Below are 20,100 nucleotides of genomic sequence, written 5' to 3'. Positions count from 1 at the left end.
TTCATGAATTTTTCTTTATTGCCCATGACCTGTCCGTGACTTACTAAAAATATCCATGACAAAATCTTAGCCTTAATCATAACTTTTCTATTGATACCATACGTGACATGCAATAATGATATAAATGATATTGATACCATACGTGAGGTAGCAATAATGATATAAATGGTCACCTTTATTTATACAGTGTCAGTCAGTCACTACATTTATCATCCAAGCATGCAGCATGCTGCATACAAAAAGAGAGACACAGTTGGGTACAAAGGAATTCTTAAAATATACTGATCTGCAGCTTACTAAAATAATTTTAAAAAGGGTGATGCAGTGGTGAGAGTCTGCTATAGACCACCAGACCAGGGGGAAGAGGTGGACAAGGCTTTCTTCCGGCAACTAACAGAAGTTACTAGATCACAGGCCCTGGTTCTCATGCGAGACTTCAATCACCCTGATATCTCCTGGGAGAGCAATACAGCAGTGCACAGACAATCCAGGAAGTTTTGGAAAGTGTACAGGACAATTTCCTGGTGCAAGTGCTGGAGGAACCAACTAGGGGCAGAGATCTTCTTGACCTGCTGCTCACAAACCAAGAAGAATTAGTAGGGGAAGCAAAAGTGAATGGGAACCTGAGAGAAAGCGGCCATGAAATGGTCAAGTTCAGGATCCTGACACAAGGAAGAAAGGAGAGCAGCAGAATATGGATGGACTTCAGAAAAGAAGACTTTGACTCCCTCAGGGAAATGATGGGCAGGATCCACTGGGAGAATAACATGAGGGGGAAAGGAGTCCAGGAGAGCTGGCTGTATTTTAAAGAATCCTTATTGAGGTTGCAGGAACAAACCATCCCGATGTGTAGAAAGAATAGTAAATACGGCAGGCGACCAGCTTGGCTTAACAGTGAAATCCTTGCCGATCTTAGACACAAAAAGGAAGCTTAGAAGAAGTGGAAGATTGGACAAATGACCAAGGAGGAGTATACAAATACTACTCGGGGATGCAGAAACGAAATCAAGAAGGCCAAATCACACTTGGAGTTGCAGCTAGTAGGGATGTTAAGAGTAACAAGAAGGGTTTCTTCAGGTATGTTATCAAGAAGAAGAATGTTAAGGAAAGTGTGGGCCCCTTACTGACTGAGGGAGGCAACTAGTGACAGAGGATGTGGAAAAAGCTAATGTAGTCAATGCTTTTTTGCCTCTGTCTTCATGAACAAGGTCAGCTCCCAGACTACTGCACTGGGCAGCACAGCATGGGGAGGAGGTGACCAGCCCTCTGTGGAGAAAGAAATGGTTCGGGACTATTTAGAAAAGCTGGATGAGCACAAGTCCATGGGGTCAAATGTGCTGCATCCTAGGGTGCTAAAGGAGTTGGCTGATGTGATTGCAGAGCCATTGGCCACTATCTTTGAAAACTTATGGGAGGAGGTCCTGGATGACTGGAAAAAGGCTAATGTAGTGCCCATCTTTAAAAAAGGGAAGAAGGAGGATCCTGGGAACTACAGGCCAGTCAGCCTCACCTCAGTCCCTGGAAAAATCATGGAGCAGGTTCTCAAGGAATCAATTCTGAAGCTCTTAGAGGAGAGAAAAGTGATCAGGAACAGTCAGCATGGATTCACCAAGGGCAAGTCATGCCTGACTAATCTAATTGCCTTCTATGACGAGATAACTGGCTCTGCGGATGAGGGGAAAGCAGTGGACGTGTTATTCCTTGACTTTAGCGAAGCTTTTGGTACTGTCTCCCACAGTATTCTTGCCAGAAAGTTAAAGAAGTATGAGCTGGATGAATGGACTATAGGGTGGATAGAAAGCTGACTAGATCATCAGGCTCAACGGGTAGTGATCAATGGCTCCATGTCTAGTTGGAGGACGGTATCAAGTGGAGTGTCCCAAGGGTCGGTCCTGGGGCCTGTTTTGTTCAATAGCTTCATTAACGATCTGGAGGATGGCATGGATTTCACCCTCAGCAAGTTTGCAGATGACACTAAACTGGGAGGAGTGGTAGATATGCTGGAAAGTAGGGAGAGGATACAGAGGGACTTCAACAAATTAGAGGTTTGGGCCCAAAGAAAACTGATGAGATTCAACAAGGACAAGTGCAGAGTTCTGCACTTAGGACGGAAAAATCCCATGCACTGCTACAGACTAGGGACCGAGCTGCTACGCAGCAGTTCTGCAGAGAAGGACCTAGGGGTTACAGTGGACCAGAAGCTGGATATGAGTCAACAGCGTGCCCTTGTTGCCAAAAAGGCTAACAGCATTTTGGGCTGTATAAGTAGGAGCATTGCCAGCAGATTGAGGGATGTGATCATTCTGCTCTATTTGGCATTGGTGAGGCCTCATCTGGAGTACTGTGTCCAGTTTTGGGCCCCACACTACAAGAAGGATGTGGAAAAGTTGGAAAGAGTCCAGCGGAGGGCAACAAATATGATTAGCACGCTGGGGCACATGACTTATGAGGAGAGGCTGAGGGAACTGGGATTGTTTAGTCTGCAGAAGAGAAGAATGAGGGGGATTTGGTAGCTGCTTTCAACTACCTGAATGGGGGTTTGAAAGAGGTTGGATCCGGACTGTTCTAAGTGGTACTAGATGACAGAACGAGGAGTAATGGTCTCAAGTTGCAGTGGGTGAGATTTACGTTGGATATTAGGAAACACTTTTTCACTAGCAATGTTAAGCACTGGTGGAATCTGCTTCCTTAGATGTTTTTAAGGTCAGGCTTAACAAAGCCCTGGCTGGGATGATTTAATTGGGGATTGGTACTGCTTTGAGCAGAGGGTTGGACTAGATGACCTCCTGAGGTCCCTTCCAATCCTGATATTCTATGATTCTATGATTCTATGATCTACAATTAAACATAGTGAGATTTCAGGGTCATGCAGAAGATCCCCCTCTCTCAGGTGAAAATTCTGTTCAGGAAGCTGATTCTGTCTGGAGAGCAGAGAGGCTATTCAATTTTCTTTTTAACTGTTATGAAGAAAAAAAGTTGAAAGGTTTATGAGATTCGTTTAATTTGTCCCCACTGTTCATCCAGATGAGAAAAATGTCATTGGTGGATCTGTGGTATATTAAAAGCTGGGTAATTTGTGCCAATAGGACATTTACTCTTAAGTCACTCACACAAATGGTGGCATATAGAGGTGCTGGCTTACTTCCTATTGCTATATCTCGGTTCTGTAGATTAATTCCTGACAATAAAGTAAGTGTGGTTCGATCCAGAGTCTGAGCACCTCACAGTATTATTCTATGATGCTATTTAGTCTCTTCTGGTGAACTTTCGCAAGCTGTTAGCTTGTCTAAATAGAGTTGATAGTTGCAGCCTAGCTGTAGCCATTGTGACCAGTAGGGAGTCATCTTGTGCAGAAAATCAGGAGCATGCAAGATAAAACTAAGTAAGTGGGTAACTGGTGTGAGAATGTTTTTTACACAGCCAGAAGCCTCCTCTGTTAGTAATGAGAGCATTGTCTGAGATAATTGTCTGGTCAGGGTTGCCTGGTCTGTATATTGGATGGAATTTGTGTAGTATATAATGTCCCTAATAGGGCATGCTAAGGAATTAAATTTGAAAAGTTTACTTCTATATTTTTGTGTTCCTTCTGCTAGTAATGCCTACAACTGATGGCTTATAGTTGTGAGTGTTAAGTCTTTAATAATATATATTTTGTTCACAATTATTAAAGCTCTTACCCCTTTATTTTAAGAATGATTACGGACAAGATTTAAAAAAGAAAAGAAAAGGAAAGAAAAAAGCCTTAATTTCGTTCCTAAATCCATAGCTGGCAAGTATATAAGTGGCCTGATTTTCAAATGTCGTGAGCTCCCTCAGTTCCCATTGTTAGGATATAGATATTCAGGCTTGTCTGTAAAGGCCTATACTCTAAGAATTTAAGTATATTCTTATCACTTAGCTAGTTCTAGAGGTATAAAAGAAAGAATCAAAATCACTGCCAATGTAAAGGCCTTTTCTCACTGTGACAGTCTGAGGCCCTGTTCTTAGGCTAAGGCCTTTGGCTAAACAGTAGAGGCAGCCATAAGCTGGGAAGTGAAGGGTCACATCCTCACATTCCAAACTAGTCACATTGAAATAAGGTGCTATTGGGCTGTTAGGAATACAATCCTGTCCTGATAATGCTGATCACCTCCAGACAAAGGGAAGAGCCTAGAGGATGTAAAAGGAAATTTAGTTTGATAGTTTTCTGTTTGGTAAGAACTCACTTATCAACAGACACAGCTGGGAAACCCTTATGTCTTTATAGATGTAGTTGTGAAATCGTCACTTCTGTATGGTTTTGTCATTATAGTTTCCACTTTGCTATTGTTTATTTGCATGGTCTCTGTCTAGTTCTGTGATTGTTTCTGTCTGCTGTATAATTAATTTTGCTGGGTGTAAACTAATTAAGGTGGTGGGATATAATTGGTTGAATAATCATGTTACAATATGTTAGGATTGGTTAGTTAAATTTCAGTAAAATGATAGGTTAAGGGATAGCTAAGCAGAACTCAAGTTTTACTATGTAGTTTGCAGTCAATCAGGAAGTAAGGGGGAATGGGAATAGGGAATGGGGGTGGGGAATTGGAATCATGTTTTGCTAAGGGGGGAAATGGGAACAGGGAATGGAGGTGGGGAAATTGGAATCATGTTTTGCTAATGGGGGGGGGGGGAATGGGAACAGGGACACAGGTAAGGCTCTGTGGTGTCAGAGCTGGGAAGGGGGACACTAAGGAAGGAAACTGGAATTATGCTTGCTGGATGTTCACCCCAATAAACATCGAATTGTTTGCATCTTTGGACTTCGGGTATTGTTGCTCTCTGCTCATACGAGAAGGACCAGGGAAGTAAGTGGGTGAAGGAATAAGCCCCCTAACACCCGTTCAGTGGTAACCCAACTTAGGCATTTTTAAAAGTCTTGCACTATAATATTTCTTCTGAAAACTTAAATTCTCTGTCCTAGTCCTGATTGCAGTTCATCCTGCTTTATTTGGACCTTCACTTACTATCTTCAAGTACTAAAATAAGTGTCCTTTCTGGAGTTTTCTGCTTGCGAGAGAAATCTGGGAGTTTGAACAGGTTCTCCTGCTGTGGCATCCTCAGTATTTTCTTGTTCATGGAAGGACTCCCAATCACAAAATAAGCAGAAAAGCTCTTCCAAGTCTCCTGAATCACTGTGTGGGAGTAGTTGGAATTTCTGGATTAAACCGAAGTTTCTTTGAGAGTACAGATGTTTTGTGAGGTGAAAACAGGCATGCTGGCAAATTGATAATACTCTGTGAACTCTTGTTCAGGTGATATCTCTTGTACTTCTGAAGATATGCCATCACCTACTATGGAGGTATCTGGTTTAGCTCTAGCTTCTTGTGTTCCTTAATGTGGTGCTTTCTTTTCCAGTGTCATTTATTACTTTTATGAGGTGTTTAGGACATATTTTATAATTAAATGAAATGTCATGTAAAACATAAGAAACAACAGTTTGGTGTTGTTGTAATCCATACTGACAGCAGGCTCAGCTGGTAACTCACTGCGTAGGAAACTTGCTTAATTCTCCTGTCTACTATCTGGTGTTCTCCTCTATGAGTAATTTACATGGAAGATAGGGTTTCATTATCTTTTTATTATGTGCTGCGAGGGTTGATGGGAGAATCTTAACTTCCTGGCTGTGAAGCTTGGTTCACTCACATTCACCAGATACAAAAAAGTAACTATGTAATTAGTAGCTATCTGCTGATGCTTCTGATGAGGTATTTGGAAGCCCCAAAACCTTGTGTTCCAAGCTTTTTAGTCAATCTAATACAAAGAAAATGAATTGTGCAGAAATTGAAGCTTGGCACCACAGACCTAGATGCCTTATAAGCAATCTATCTGTATATAATATCAGCAATGTCAGAAACAGAACTTAATTCTGCCCTAGTCTGTGAACAGAGCAGTAAGGAAATGTCCATGAGTGCAGTAGTTTTGTGATGAATGAACAAACAAGTAGAGTGGTAAAAGTGTAAGTAGTCAGTCTCTGCTTGGCATTGATTTAACTGAAGAATCCACATGTCGAACATCAAGGTTTGGCTATACTTTAGGCCATGTTTAGACTTCACTTTAAATGATGTATGACATTTTAGTAGGAACTAAAGAGCTGTAGGTTTCCTTCTCAAAGCATCTTTCAAACCTATGTGGAAAGATAGTGAGCTTTCAAATGGAAAAGTGCAGAGTTGAGTTAATTTACAGATACTTGAGAAAACATTTATGGGCAAATTAAATCTGTGGGGACAGCATATCTACAGGAAATATTAATTACTGACATGATGCCCCACTGTTACCATTTCATGAAAATTCCTACAGAGGGTGCTACTTAGGAGGCTGAATAATTATTTTGCTTCCGTCATTAAGTTTCCCTTGTCATAATACTTCTTGACACATTGCATTAAATCAGATCAGACATGAATGGTATAGTTAGTACCTCTTTAACAGAGATCGTGCCAGTGGTCAGAGTTGAGCAAAAGGAATTCTTGTAATGTCTTTCAAAAATAACAAAGCAAAAACAAACCTGCATTTCTGTGTTTTTTGCATGATTTGTGTTTGTTTTTGCAGAGTGAAAATCAGAAGTTTTGTACAGCTCAAACTACTTTCAGCCTGAACAAGGAGTCAGTGCCATTGAATTATGGCTCTGGGGTTGCCTTGGAGATGGAATCATAAGACCCTTATTCCTTTAAATAGTTTGCAGATGATTTACAAAATTCTGGGCTTTGCTTTCTTTGCTCTTTCTTTGTCTGTTTTACTGATGTTGGTTGGATTTTTTTTCTTAATTTTGCTGTGTGTTTATTTGCAAAAAAAAAAAATATATATATTTTTGCCGCCTCATCTCTTGTTTCTGTGTTTCTCTGGTTGTTTTACAGGGAGACAACTGTGCAACTTAGGTTTTCATTCAGATACAGCCTTCATATGCAAGATTAACAGATAGGAAAATTCCTGAAGATTCATTTTTTTTGTAAAATACAGATTCCTTTTGATTGCCTTTTGACTCCCTCATGATTATTCTTTGTTCTTATTTTCAAAATTTTACAATATGTCACTGTATACAATATGAACAATTTAAAATATGTAAACAAAATTTATTGTGGAAAAAGAAAAACATTTTATCTAAATTTAATCTAAATTGCTATATAACAGAATACTTATCGTTTTACAGCGGAACAGTGCCTTTTTTTTTTATAATAAACCAGCCTCCTTCTCCCAAAACAGACAAAAAATATTTAATTAGTATTAGGCATTGTGATGAGCAACCTCTGTTTTGACTGCTGTTGTCCTACCTTGTGCTGACTTTATCAGATTTCAGGGCCTGGAAATCTTTTTATTCATTTCATTGGACTTTGAATGAGGGCCTCATTTGATAATAAGGTTTGAGTTCATTTATGGGATATGAAGTCCAAAGGTTAACATAGTCTAGCTGGTGAATTGTAGATGTCAGCCTCAGAATTGTCATGGAGTTTAAGGCCAGAAGGGGCCACTAGATCATCTAGTCTGACCTCTTGTATATGACAGGCCACCAACACCCTAAACCCAACTACCAAAATACTACAGCCTATAGGAGACTATTGAACCACTGAAAAACCATGAATCAGGTCAGGCCCTAAAAATATAACAAGATTGGCTTAAAAATCATGACATTTAAAAAATAATAGATCTGAGGTTCTTTTTTTTACCTTCTGGGTTTCGAGTCTTAAGGGTTCACATCTCTGCAACCATGGGGTACAGAAACAATTTTTTTTTAAAGTTGAGATTCTCACATAATCAGCTGATTTCAAGAGCTGGGACTTTGAGGAAAAACACCAAATATCATCAGATTTGGCAACACTGCACACTCTCCCTTCAGAGCTGGCACCAAAACAATGTGTTGGGGCTGCTAGTCAGCTCCTAGTTCTGCTTGTCATCAGCTGAGAAATACAGTACAACTGACACCTTAATTCAAGGAATCAGGTACAGTAAGTAGCATGGCCATTAGTTATCTGCTTATCTATCCATCTTAAGTTATTTATTTAGGATGGGATTTTTAAAAGTACTCAGTGGGTGCCTAAATCTGAACCAATTGAAGTCAGCAGGAGTTTACCAATGACTTCAGTGGGAAAGATTTGTCACCCCACTGAGCTCTTTTGAAAATCCTGTCATAATTCTTATCCCTGTGGCATCTAAATGCTCCTAAAAGTAGGTAAAGAACCTTTAAGAATCATCACAGAAATGTGAACAAATGTAGTAGATGGGAAGATTGCTCTTTGTGATCATGAAAAAGTAGAAAAAATAAGAGTCCGAGCTTCAGAATGTCTCTGCTGCAGCAGAATACCGCCCCCAGCATCTTTAGCCTACAGTGTTCTGGAGTCCTTCCTGCTGCTTCTCTGCCCTCTTCTGGGAATCATAGATGTCCTGTGTGTCTTTGCTATTCTTCTAATAGATACCTCAGACTTTCTGTCTCTATGGTAATACAAAACAGGAAGAGCTTAATGGAAGCCACGCAGCATACCATAGCTTGCAGGGGGAAGGCAAACAATAGGGGAGCAGGTGGTTTACCTTCAGGTTAAAGAAGGACACTCCAGGGATGCAAGGAGAAAGTGTAACTTTTTTAACTTTATGTTGAAATGTTTATAATTAACATTAAGTTGTTAAAGACAAGCATATAATAAAACCCAACTTGGTTTTGTTGGTTTGAGCTCTTAGGTTGGTTACAGAAAATGTATTTGGTAGAGGATAATTAGGGAACATTTTGAAGAATAAAATTAAACTTTCTTTAAAAGTAACCAAGCATACAATTACCACTTATACAATACTACAATTATATTGATACTCAAAAATGAAATAGTGCATTAATGTGTGATTAATAGAGTGAAGTACCAGCCTTATAATTTTTCAACCTACTTTTTGTAGTCAATTGGAGCTTGTCAAGGTTTTCTTCCCCACTCTGAACTCTAGGGTACAGATGAGGGGACCTGCATGAAAAACCCCCTAAGCTTATTTTTACCAGCTTAGGTTAAAACTTCCCCAAGGTACAAACTATTTTACCTTTTGTCCCTGGACTTTATTGCTGCCACCACCAAGCGTCTAACAAATATAACAGGGAAAGAGCCCACTTGGAAATGTCTTTCCCCCCAAAATCCCTCCCAAGCCCTACACCCCCTTTCCTGGGGAAGGCTTGATAAAATTCCTCACCAATTTGCATAGGTGAACACAGACCCAAACCCTTGGATCTTAAGAACAAGGAAAAAGCAATCAGGTTCTTAAAAGAAGAATTTTAATTGCAGAAAAAAAGTAAAAGAATCACCTCTGTAAAATCAGGATGGTAAAGACCTTACAGAGTAATCAGATTCAAAACATAGAGAATCCCTCTAGGCAAAACCTTAAGTTACAAAAAGACAAAAAACAGGAATATACATTCCATTCAGCACAACTTATTTTATCAGCCATTTAAACAAAACAGAATCTAACACATATCTAACTAGATTGCTTATTAACTCTTTACAGGAGTTCTGACCTGCATTCCTGCTCTGGTCCTGGCAAAAGCAACACACAGACAGAGAGAACCCTTTGTTTCCCCCCACCTCCAGCTTTGAAAGTATCTTGTCTCCTCATTGGTCATTTTGGTCAGGTGCTAGCGAGGTTATCTTTAGCTTCTTAACCCTTTACAGGTGAAAGGGTTTTTCCTTTAGCCAGGAGGGATTTAAAGGTGATTAGCCTTCCCTTTATATTTACAGCAGAGCTTTCCTGCAATTTAGCTAGGCTATTCCTTCCATATCCTTCCCATATGATCAATATAGAAATCATTGTAATAGCAGTTCAGAATTCTCAAACACTCACTAAAAACCCCACAGAAACCAGTTATAACCAAAACATAGCCACAATACAACTTTGGGTCATGCCTTTGCTAACTTCACTTTTCCCATCTTATGGTCTCCAATTTACTTCTAACTCTCTCACACCAGCACTCTCAATTTCCCATGCTCTTCTGCACTTAAGCTAAGTTAGGCCAAAACCTAATTTCTAGTTAACATAGACTACAAAATACAAGAGGGAGTTGTGTAGACACAGCATTATTCTTTAGACTACAGCATCTACAACAGCACAGCTGCACTGATGTGCACTGTAGTGCTTCTGGTGAAGACGCTCTAAGTGGATGGGAGAGACATAGGCTTCATAACTCCTGCCTCCATAAGAGGTGGTAGCTATGTTGGCGGGATAAGCTCTCCCGCCAACATAGTGCTGTCCACACCAGTGCTTAGGTTGATGTAACTTATGTCACTCACCCTTATTCACTTATTCACACCCATGAGCAACCAAAGTAATTGATAGTGTAGATATAGCCAAAGAGATGGAGTGAATGGGAATGAGGGATAAGAAGGAAGGTGATAGCAAAGAGGGTGGAGGCAAAGAAGCAGGAGAGAGGTGGAATAGAGAGAAAAGGTATATGAAGTAATAATGAGGCAGGGACAACAAAGAGAAATGAGGGAGTGCAAAGGGCTACAAAAAGGAGACAGGAGGGGCCATAGGAGAAAAACGTTGGTCCATAGAATTGAAATTTTTCAGTTACAAAATTCAACAGTGACTGTCACCAAAATTGCAAATTTTTCCAGGCTCTGATTAATAAAGTGGGAGGGGGAATCTGCTAAATTTATGTAGCTACCAGGTAAAAGTAGATAAAGATGGGGCAACTTGCTGGGAAGAAATACATATGCTAGAGCGGAAAATGAAAAAGAAAAAGTAAACTCTGCAGTGAACATTTATGAAATAATTCATAAATAACGAAATGCTAAAAATATATAATTTCCCTCCACCATGGATTTAAGTATTTCATAATTTTCCATTACAGTTCATGCAAAAAGATAAAGGAGGGGTGCGGTAAAGAGAGGATAATTTCTAGAACTCTTGCAGCACAAGTCAGATGTCAGCCATACAGATAGCAGGTCTTCTTGTGCCAAATATATTTTCTGAAATTTTCATATAAATCCCAACTAAAGCAAACTGTGAAGTTTCAGAAGATGCATATTATCTGATGGTAGTTTTACTCCCGCTAATGTATCATTTTTCTGTGGAGCGAAGATTAAAGTTTTTTGGGTTTGTTTTAAATTCACTCATTACTTACCATACACAATAGACTTTGTCAATGAAGTGTGACCAAACTTTCATTTGGATGAACATGTTTTCCCCTTCCAAATCAGTCTTTCCCCACCCCCCAGAAACTCTCTCTCCCTCTCTCTCTCTCTCTAACATAAGAATGTAATTCTCTCTCTCTCTCTCTTTCTGTGCTCCTAAAGAGAAGCAGAACTAATTTAGAAAATGTTCCAGGAGTCAAGCTCATAGATTGTACAATTAAACTGGGATTTCCAAATGACTTCTAAGAGAGTTAGGAATTAAACTTAATGAGAGTTGGATGCTGACTAACTAACTGTTTTAGTATCAGAGGGGTAGCTGTGTTAGTCTGGATCTGTAAAAGCGGCAAAGAGTTCTGTGGCACCTTATAGACTAACAGACGTATTGGAGCATAAGCTTTTGTGGGTGAATACCCACTTCGTCAGATGCATGTCATGCATCTGACGAAGTGGGTATTCACCCATGAAAGCTTTAACTGTTTTAGGTGTATCTGAAAATCTCACCTTTTGTTGATACCTTCACTACTGCTGTATGTTGTACTGCATTTTCCCCTCACTATACAATTTGAATATATATATAATGGATAATAAGAAAGGTAATCACTTTAGATCACAGATACATAAATGGGCCAGATCTAAAACTTATGTAAATTGTCATGAAGCTGACTTACACTAGTTGAGGATTTGGGACCAGGACATACATAAAATGTGTTAGGTCACATGGATGGCAAACATGGCCACTGAAAAAGGAAATCTGTCTTGAGGATCTAAGACAAGACAGTCACTGGCAGGGTTGTTTAAGCTAGCTCTCCAAGTTCTGAAATTTTACCCACTATTGCAAATTTGGGGAAGTGACAGTCTTAGCACTTCAAGACCATTGTAAGCTCTGATGTTATATAGGTCATATTTTTCCACTACAGTGTCTGAGTAACTGCTTTGTAACTCATTGAGATAATAGGACAGTGACAGATTGTTGGATATGCCTGTTCCAAATTGTGATCCCATGTTGCTTCAGTGACTTCACTTCATTTTGTAACCTTCATTTTGGTGTATGACCTTTAAGTTGTATTGCAACCTCCTTTGTGGAGTAGAGCATCCATTAAGTGACAAGGGCTTGACAACTAGGCCTGGTCTACACCAGGAAATTAGGCTGGTATAACTATGTTGTTCAGGAGTGTGAAAAAGTCATACCCTTGGGCAACACAGTTAAACCAACCTAACTCCCAGTGTAGAGAGCACTAGGTCTACAGGAGAAGTCTCCCTTTGACACCACTACTACCGCTCAGGTGGTGGAGTACCTCCACCAACAGGAGAACCTCTGCCATTGGCATAGATAGTGTCTTGAGTGAAGCACAACAGTGGTGCAGCTGCAGTGTTTTAAGTGTAGAAAAGCCGCTAGTGGAAAGAGTTTGCCTTAGAAGCTATGACAGCAGTCGAGAGCCATCAACTTTGAATTACTATCCCATACTGGAATAATGGGTTTTTTACTGCCCGGGACATTTAAGTTGAATGTGTCTCTACACAGAAACTGATGGGGGTAGGGGTAGAGCCCGGAACTCTCCCAGCTGATGAATTTAGGCAAATGCGGAAAAGAGGTGGTGTTAAAAAGAGGATGCTTTTCTAAGAAAGGGGAACCAAGCCACACCACCATGACATTCAAGACCATCAGGACAAGAAGACAGGAAGAGCTGCCTTCTCTAAAGACCTTGACCAAACGCAGGATTCACAGGAGAGATGAGATCAGACCAAGGGGGAAGTGTACAGGATTTTTGTTGTTTTTCAAAGATGTGTAGCTCTCTAATGCTTTCAAGAGTAAAGTGGCTGTGGTTACAAAATGGCTGTGTGTTATGTGCTTTCCTGCTATGTTGTCCCTAGAAGATATAATTGGAAACCAGAGCTCCCACAGCCAGGTGGTCTCCAGGGAAAACGTGCCTAAGCAAATGGAGGCTTGAGAGAGTTGTGACATTGGTTTCAGGGTCTAAGTCACCCAGGCTGCAAATCTGCAGCTGGGAATGTGCTTGAGAGACCCAGACCTAGAAACAGTGACCAGTCACTACCGAGACTCACAGGGGTTAGAAGCATGTGGGATCCAGTGATAGGGTCCACTTACAACAGACTAGAACCTGTCCAGAGAGAGGGACATAGCCAGGTTGTAACAAGGACCCAGTGAGCCTGAGCCTGATTTCATTTAATTGGGATAATTCCACTGATGTCTATGACAGTGGTGCTCAAACTTTTGCATTGGTGACCCCTTTCACACAGCAAGCCTCTGAGCACTACCCCCCCCCCATAAATTAAAAACATATTTTTTATATTTAACCTTATTATAAATGCTGGAAGTGAAGCAGGGTTTGAGGGTGGAGGCTGACAGCTTGCGACCCCCTGAGGGGTCAGGACCCTCAGTCTGAGAAAACACAAATGTAAGTGAGATCACCATCAGGCTTTATGCATCTAAAGATAATTCATCATAACTGTCTGATTAAAATATTAACCCTTTGTAATAAGGAATTGTCCTTGCCAAATATTCACAGTCTATTCTGGGAACACAATTAGAAAACTCATCTCCAATTAAACTTTTCTTCAGTAACTAAAGTGTTAACCTAAACTAGTATTTATTCAAGTTTCTGGCCCCATAAATATATGCTTCTGTTCTCAAGAATGCCAACCTATTTCATCTGCAGAAAGGAACACTTTAGACTCAGAGTTCAAAAATGAAATAAGGATAGTAATTTCTGAGTAGCTTCCTCCTTACCCTGATTCATAGCTGTCACTTCAGGCTTAAGTGTCAAGGTAGGAAGCACAATTTCATTTCTCTGCTGAAGCCTGTAATATCAGGAAAAATCAAATCAGGTTGAGGTGTAATCCTGCAGGGAAAGCTCTCTTAAGTTACAAAACAGTTTCAGTTAAAGCGAATCCCCTTATCAGTGTCTCAGCTATGTGCAAAACAGTCAAGCTTGCATGAAAAGACATTTCAAAAACTGCAGCAGAGTAGTCTCTTTGGCTTCCCTCAAGCTATACGGATGAACACCGTGGGCCAGATTCTGACCTCAGTTGTATCAGTGTAAATCCAAAGTAACTCATTGGCTCATTCAGTAGAGTTATTCTGGACGTACAGCAGTGCAACTGAAATCAGATTCTGGAATTCTGGGCCAGATACTTTGCAGGTATAACTCAGCATAACTTCAGTGGTGCTACACCAGTATACACCACCTAAGTGTGTATGTGTGTGTGTGTGTGTGTGTATGTATTAAATTCCATTTGTATACACTACTCTGCAGTGACTTTGGCTGTCCTCAATATTTACTTCAGTGTGAAAACCCTTCTGTTTATACATCAGACTTCAGGTTAACATTGCTTAGTTGTGCTCGTTAACCAGCATAGCACAGTTTGCGTATCAAAAAATCCTTGGAGAGACCCTATACTTGCCAAGGATCAGTAGCCATGAATTGTTGTATTGGTGAGCTATGGCTGTGTAATGCTGCATTTGACCTACTGGGATTTCAGAACTGCCCATATGGAAAGATCTTTGAGCCCTGTAATGCTTTCACCAGTTCTTCCTGTTTGTTTACATTCTTGCCTCCAAGATCCAGCTGTGTTTCCTGTTCTGGAACCTACATAGTCTTCTAGGCTGTAGGAGCCAAGAAACCTGAATCTCAGGTTATCTGCTTAGCACATCACCTCCTCATGCGAAGAGTTGTTTTGTGAGAGTGAACTTTCATTTCAAACATCATGGCACATTTGATTTACACCATGGATTTATTGCTGAAGAGGTAGTTGTAGTCATGACCTGCAAGCAGCATTCACATGAAATCTCACATTTTTTCTTCTTTGAATTAGTTTACATGATTAAATTACAACTATTTTAAACCCTGGGGTTTTCAATTTTCAAGCCACATTCTAAAGATTTTAACAGCTACAGAACCTGAAAAAGGCTAGTGTCATAGCTCTTGAATGTAGCACTAGAGTATTGAACTGGTTGAGCAATTAAAGTTCATGGAGGTCATTGCTGGTCATTATGGATTAGTTAAGAGATCATAGAGTACATAGCTTATTGGCCTGTGACTCCTGTTTTTTAGATTAATGTATTTTAGAGAATTTTTATAGCTGCTATGTTTCATAGGACTATTTTTTGATGGTGCTTGCTTTTTTTTAAAGAATGTACATACAGTACTTATGATTTAGAAGGCACTATATTTTATGATGTTTTGAGGGTTTCTTCAGTCATCACCAAGTTTTTTCTCAGTTGCTGTATGCCAGCCACTTTCTGCCTGCCTGCCCATGGGCTTTAAAGTGTCCATCACCATAGTATCTAGGGACTATGAATCAGACTGAGCAGTCAGAGCACAGCCTGCAAATGAATTCAAGTTTAATAACCTGCGGTTTAAATTATTGAATGATCTAAAGTGAACTGAAGTGCTTTGAAAATATATTTTAAAACTTTTCAAGGTTCCAGACCAATACCAGAAAACACTACATTTGTCAGCTCAAAAATACGAATAGATTTACATTTTAAAAGCAACTATCTCAAAAAAGCATCTCATCCTACACTTATTTGCCAAGGCCTAATGTTGAGAGTTCCATTCCTCATGCAATATTTGATGATATGCCTCTTAAAACAGTAGGATGCATACGGAGAATGTTTTGCAATTAAGTTTTGGTAATATCAACTTTTACAGCAGCCTTAATAGGTAAGTGGAAGAATAATTGATCCTGAAATATTTGGGATTAAATGTTCTCTTTGAAGTTCACATGCACATGAGAGGCCTCTGTCTATGTCTACACTTGGAGCTGGAGGTACGATTCCTTGCTTGCATTAACATACTTGTGCGAGTTCTCATCGAGCTAGTGCACTGAAAATAGGAGTTTAGCAGGAGTAGCACAGGTGGTAGCCACACAGGCTAGCCATGCTTAGTATGCACTCATGGGGTTCTGCTCTGTTTGTACTCTGCACAGCCAGCACATGCTGCTGCTCCTCCACTACCCATGTTACTGGAGCTACGCTACTATTGTCTGTGCAAGCTGGGAATCAAGCACCCAGCTCCAACTGTAGATGTAGCCTTAGTATCCGATGAGTGCTGCAGAGGTTGTGTCTGTGGTGGCCCTGCATTCACTGACTGAGCCATCGGTTCAAAACCACATCACAGAGATTACCTGCTATTCCCGGCAATAACTAGAATAATGGTTGTGAAGGGCTTGATTTGCGGCTGCGTAGCCTGCCCAAAGTTTGGATGGCTGAATTCCAGTCCACCCCTCCCACTTAATTCTCTTCACAAAGCCTGAAGATGATCCAGACCTTCTGAAGGGTGAATTCCACTTTTAGTAATTTGGGATTGAAAATTGTTTATTACAGTTATTTGAAAAACATCTTTTCAGTCCACCTTTAACTTCATATGCACAAAGTTACACAAAGCTATATAGAATGAGTAGCATAGGTATACTCTATTTCATGCTATAAATTCTGGGGATAGGAGAAGCAGAGGTCTTTTGGGCTTCCTAAAATTTAGAATACTCTTTAAAATCTTAGGAATCCATCAAACACTATCAACATCTGAACAATATTTCCCCCTCTTCATTTTGTTCTTAAGTGGAATTTAATTTTAATATACCATGGTATAAATTGTAGTCAATAGAGGAGTTTTGTTTATGTAAGGGTTCCATGAACACTGAGAAAGGACCTCAGGATTTGTACTCATTTGTAATTATATAGGAACCAGTGATGTACAAACAATAGAAATATTTGTTTTAAAGTACTTCTTGTCCTGCTTCTAAGGCAACATAAGATCCAATATATTTAAAAACCCATTCAGCAGCCCAGGACTCCACTTTAGCCCAAACTTATAAGTTATATTCTAATTCTCGAACCGAAGTGTGAGTTCTAAATTGGTAAAATGATTGTATCATCTCTAATAAATTCATTAGCTTCCCATATTGGGCTTCTGTGAGGTAAGACATTCCAACGTTGTGTTCAGTGGGAGAGTTCAACACCCTGTCAGAAACTAAATTGAGGGGAATTTTCATGATAAAATGTTTGAGAGAAATGCTCTTTTTAGCTGAATTTGACATGATAAAGTAGTTACATAATCATGTTTCTTCTTTTTATATTTTATAAGTCTAACTGGGGATTCCACTACAGATTAAATTACATTTCATACTGTATCTGCATAGGAAAACAAGTTAAAAAATGTTTCTTGATTAAAAATGATTGATTTAAGTTTGTGCACTACTTTCCCCACATTTTAATTATGTTCTTTGCCATGAAAAAGGTTTGTTAAGAGAACAGATTCATGCTCTATCAGTTTGTGTTCCTACTACAAAATTTGTGATGGGAATGAAGGATCAGCTTTTTACTGCCCGATATGTTCTGTGGAGTGTGCCAGCATGCTGTACTATTTTAATTTCCATCCTGGATTTTCACTGGCTGGCTATGCTACTGTTTCCCCACCTATTAATTAAGATTTAAATAGGGAGTAATGGAGTGGTTAGCAAATCAAAAGGAAGCATATTGAAAATGTTAAACTCTAGATTACAAAACTCTAATTTTAGTGACAGATGATGTGGAAACAGCTGAAGTACTCAATGCTTTTTTTGCCTCGGTCTTCACAGACACGGTCAGCTCCCAGACTGCTGCACTGGGCAACATAGCATGGGGAGTATATAAACTGGATGGATATAATCTGTTCAGAAAGGACAGCAGGGCAGAAAAGGTCGGGGAATTACATTGTAAGTAAGAGAGCAGTATGACTGCTCAGAACTCCGGTATGAAACTGCAGAAAAATCTCTGGATTAAGTTTAGAAGTGTGAGCAACAAGGGCGATGTCGTGGTGGGAGTCTGCTATAGACCACCAGACCAGGGGGAAGAGGTGGACGAGGCTTTCTTCCGGCAACTAACAGAAGTTCCTAGATCACAAGCCCTGGTTCTCATGGGAGACTTCAATCACCCTGATACCTGCTGGGCGAGTAATATAGCAATGCACAGACAATCCAGGAAGTTTTGGAAAGTGTGGGGGACAATTTCCTGGTGCAAGTGCTGGAGGAACCAACTAGGGGCAGAGCTCTTCTTGACCTGCTGCTCACAAACCAAGAAGAATTAGTAGGGGAAGAAAAAGTGGATGGGAACCTGGGAAGTAGCGACCATGAGATGGTCGAGTTCAGGATCCTGACACAAAGAAGAAAGGAGAGCAGCAGAATATGGACCCTGGACTTCAGAAAAGCAGACTTTGACTCCCTCAGGGAACTAATGGGCAGGATCCCCTGGGAGAATAACATGAGGGGGAAAGGAGTCCAGGAGAGCTGGCTGTATTTTAAAGAATCCCGATTGAGGTTGCAGGAACAAACCATTCTGATGTGTAGAAAGAATAGTAAATATGGTAGGCGACCAGCTTGGCTTAACAGTGAAATCCTAGCTGATCTTAGACACAAAAAAGAAGCTTAGAAGAAGTGGAAGATTGGACAAATGACCAGGGAGGAGTATACAAATACTGCTCGGGCATGCAGAAACTAAATCAAGAAGGCCAAATCACACTTGGAGTTGCAGCTAGCAAGGGATGTTAAGAGTATCAAAAAGGGTTTCTTCAGGTATGTTATCAAGAAGAAGAATGTTAAGGAAAGTGTGGGCCCCTTACTGACTGAGGGAGGCAACCTAATGACAGAGGATGTGGAAAAACTAATGTAGTCAATGCTTTTTTTGCCTCTGTCTTCATGAACAAGGTCAGCTCTCAGACTACTGCACTGGGCAGCACAGTATGGGGAGGAGGTGACCAGCCCTCTGTGGAGAAAGAAATGGTTCAGGACTATTTAGAAAAGCTGGACGAGCACAAGTCCATGGGGTTGAATGTGCTGCATCCTAAGGTGCTAAAGGAATTGGCTGATGTGATTGCAGAGCCATTGGCCACTATCTTTGAAAACTTATGGGAGGAGGTCCTGGATGACTGGAAAAAGGCTAATGTAGTCCCCATCTTTAAAAAAGGGAAAAAGGAGGATCCGGGGAACTACAGGCCAGTCAGCCACACCTCAGTCCCTGGAAAAATCATGGAGCAGGTCCTCAAGGAATCAATTCTGAAGCACTTAGAGGAGAGGAAAGTGATCAGGAACAGTCAGCATGGATGCACCAAGGGCAAGTTATGCCTGACTAATCTAATTGCCTTCTGTGATGAGATAACTGGCTCTGTGGATGAGGGGAAAGCAGTGGACATATTATTCCTTGACTTTAGCAAAGCTTTTGATACGGTCTCCCACAGTATTCTTGCCAGCAAGTTAAAGAAGTATGGGCTGGATGAATGGACTATAAGGTGGATAGAAAGCTGGCTAAATCATCAGACTCAAGGGGTAGTGATCAATGGCTCCATGTCTAGTTGGAGGACGGTATCAAGTGGAGTGTCCCAAGGGTCGGTCCTGGGGCCGGTTTTGTTCAATAGCTTCATTAACGATCTGGAGGATGGTGTGGACTGCACCCTCAGCAAGTTTGCAGATGACACTAAACTGGGAGGAGTGGTTGATATGCTGGAAGGTAGGGATAGCATCCAGAGTGACTTAGACAAATTAGAGGTTTGGGCCAAAAGAAATCTGATGAGGTTCAACAAGGACAAGTGCAGAGTTCTACACTTAGGATGGAAGAATCACATGCACTGCTACAGACTAGGGACCGAATGGCTAGGCAGCAGTTCTGCAGAAAAGGACCTAGGGGTTACAGTGGAAAAGTAGCTGGATATGAGTCAACAGAAGGCTAATAGCATTTTGGGCCGTATAAGTAGGGGCATTGCCAGCAGATCGAGGGATGTGATCATTCTCCTCTATTTGGCATTGGTGAGGCCTCATCTGGAGTACTGTGTCCAGTTTTGGGCCCCACACTACAAGAAGGATGTGGAAAAATTGAAAAGAGTCCAGCGGAGGGCAACAAAAATGATTAGTGGGGTACAGTACATGACTTATGAGGAGAGGCTGAGGGAACTGGGAGTGTTTAGTCTGCATAAGAGAAGAATGAGGGGGGATTTGA

This window comes from Eretmochelys imbricata, chromosome 4 (genome assembly GCF_965152235.1).
Source record: "Eretmochelys imbricata isolate rEreImb1 chromosome 4, rEreImb1.hap1, whole genome shotgun sequence".
Lineage (NCBI taxonomy): Eukaryota > Metazoa > Chordata > Testudines > Cheloniidae > Eretmochelys > Eretmochelys imbricata.
This window is presented reverse-complemented; position numbering follows the sequence as displayed.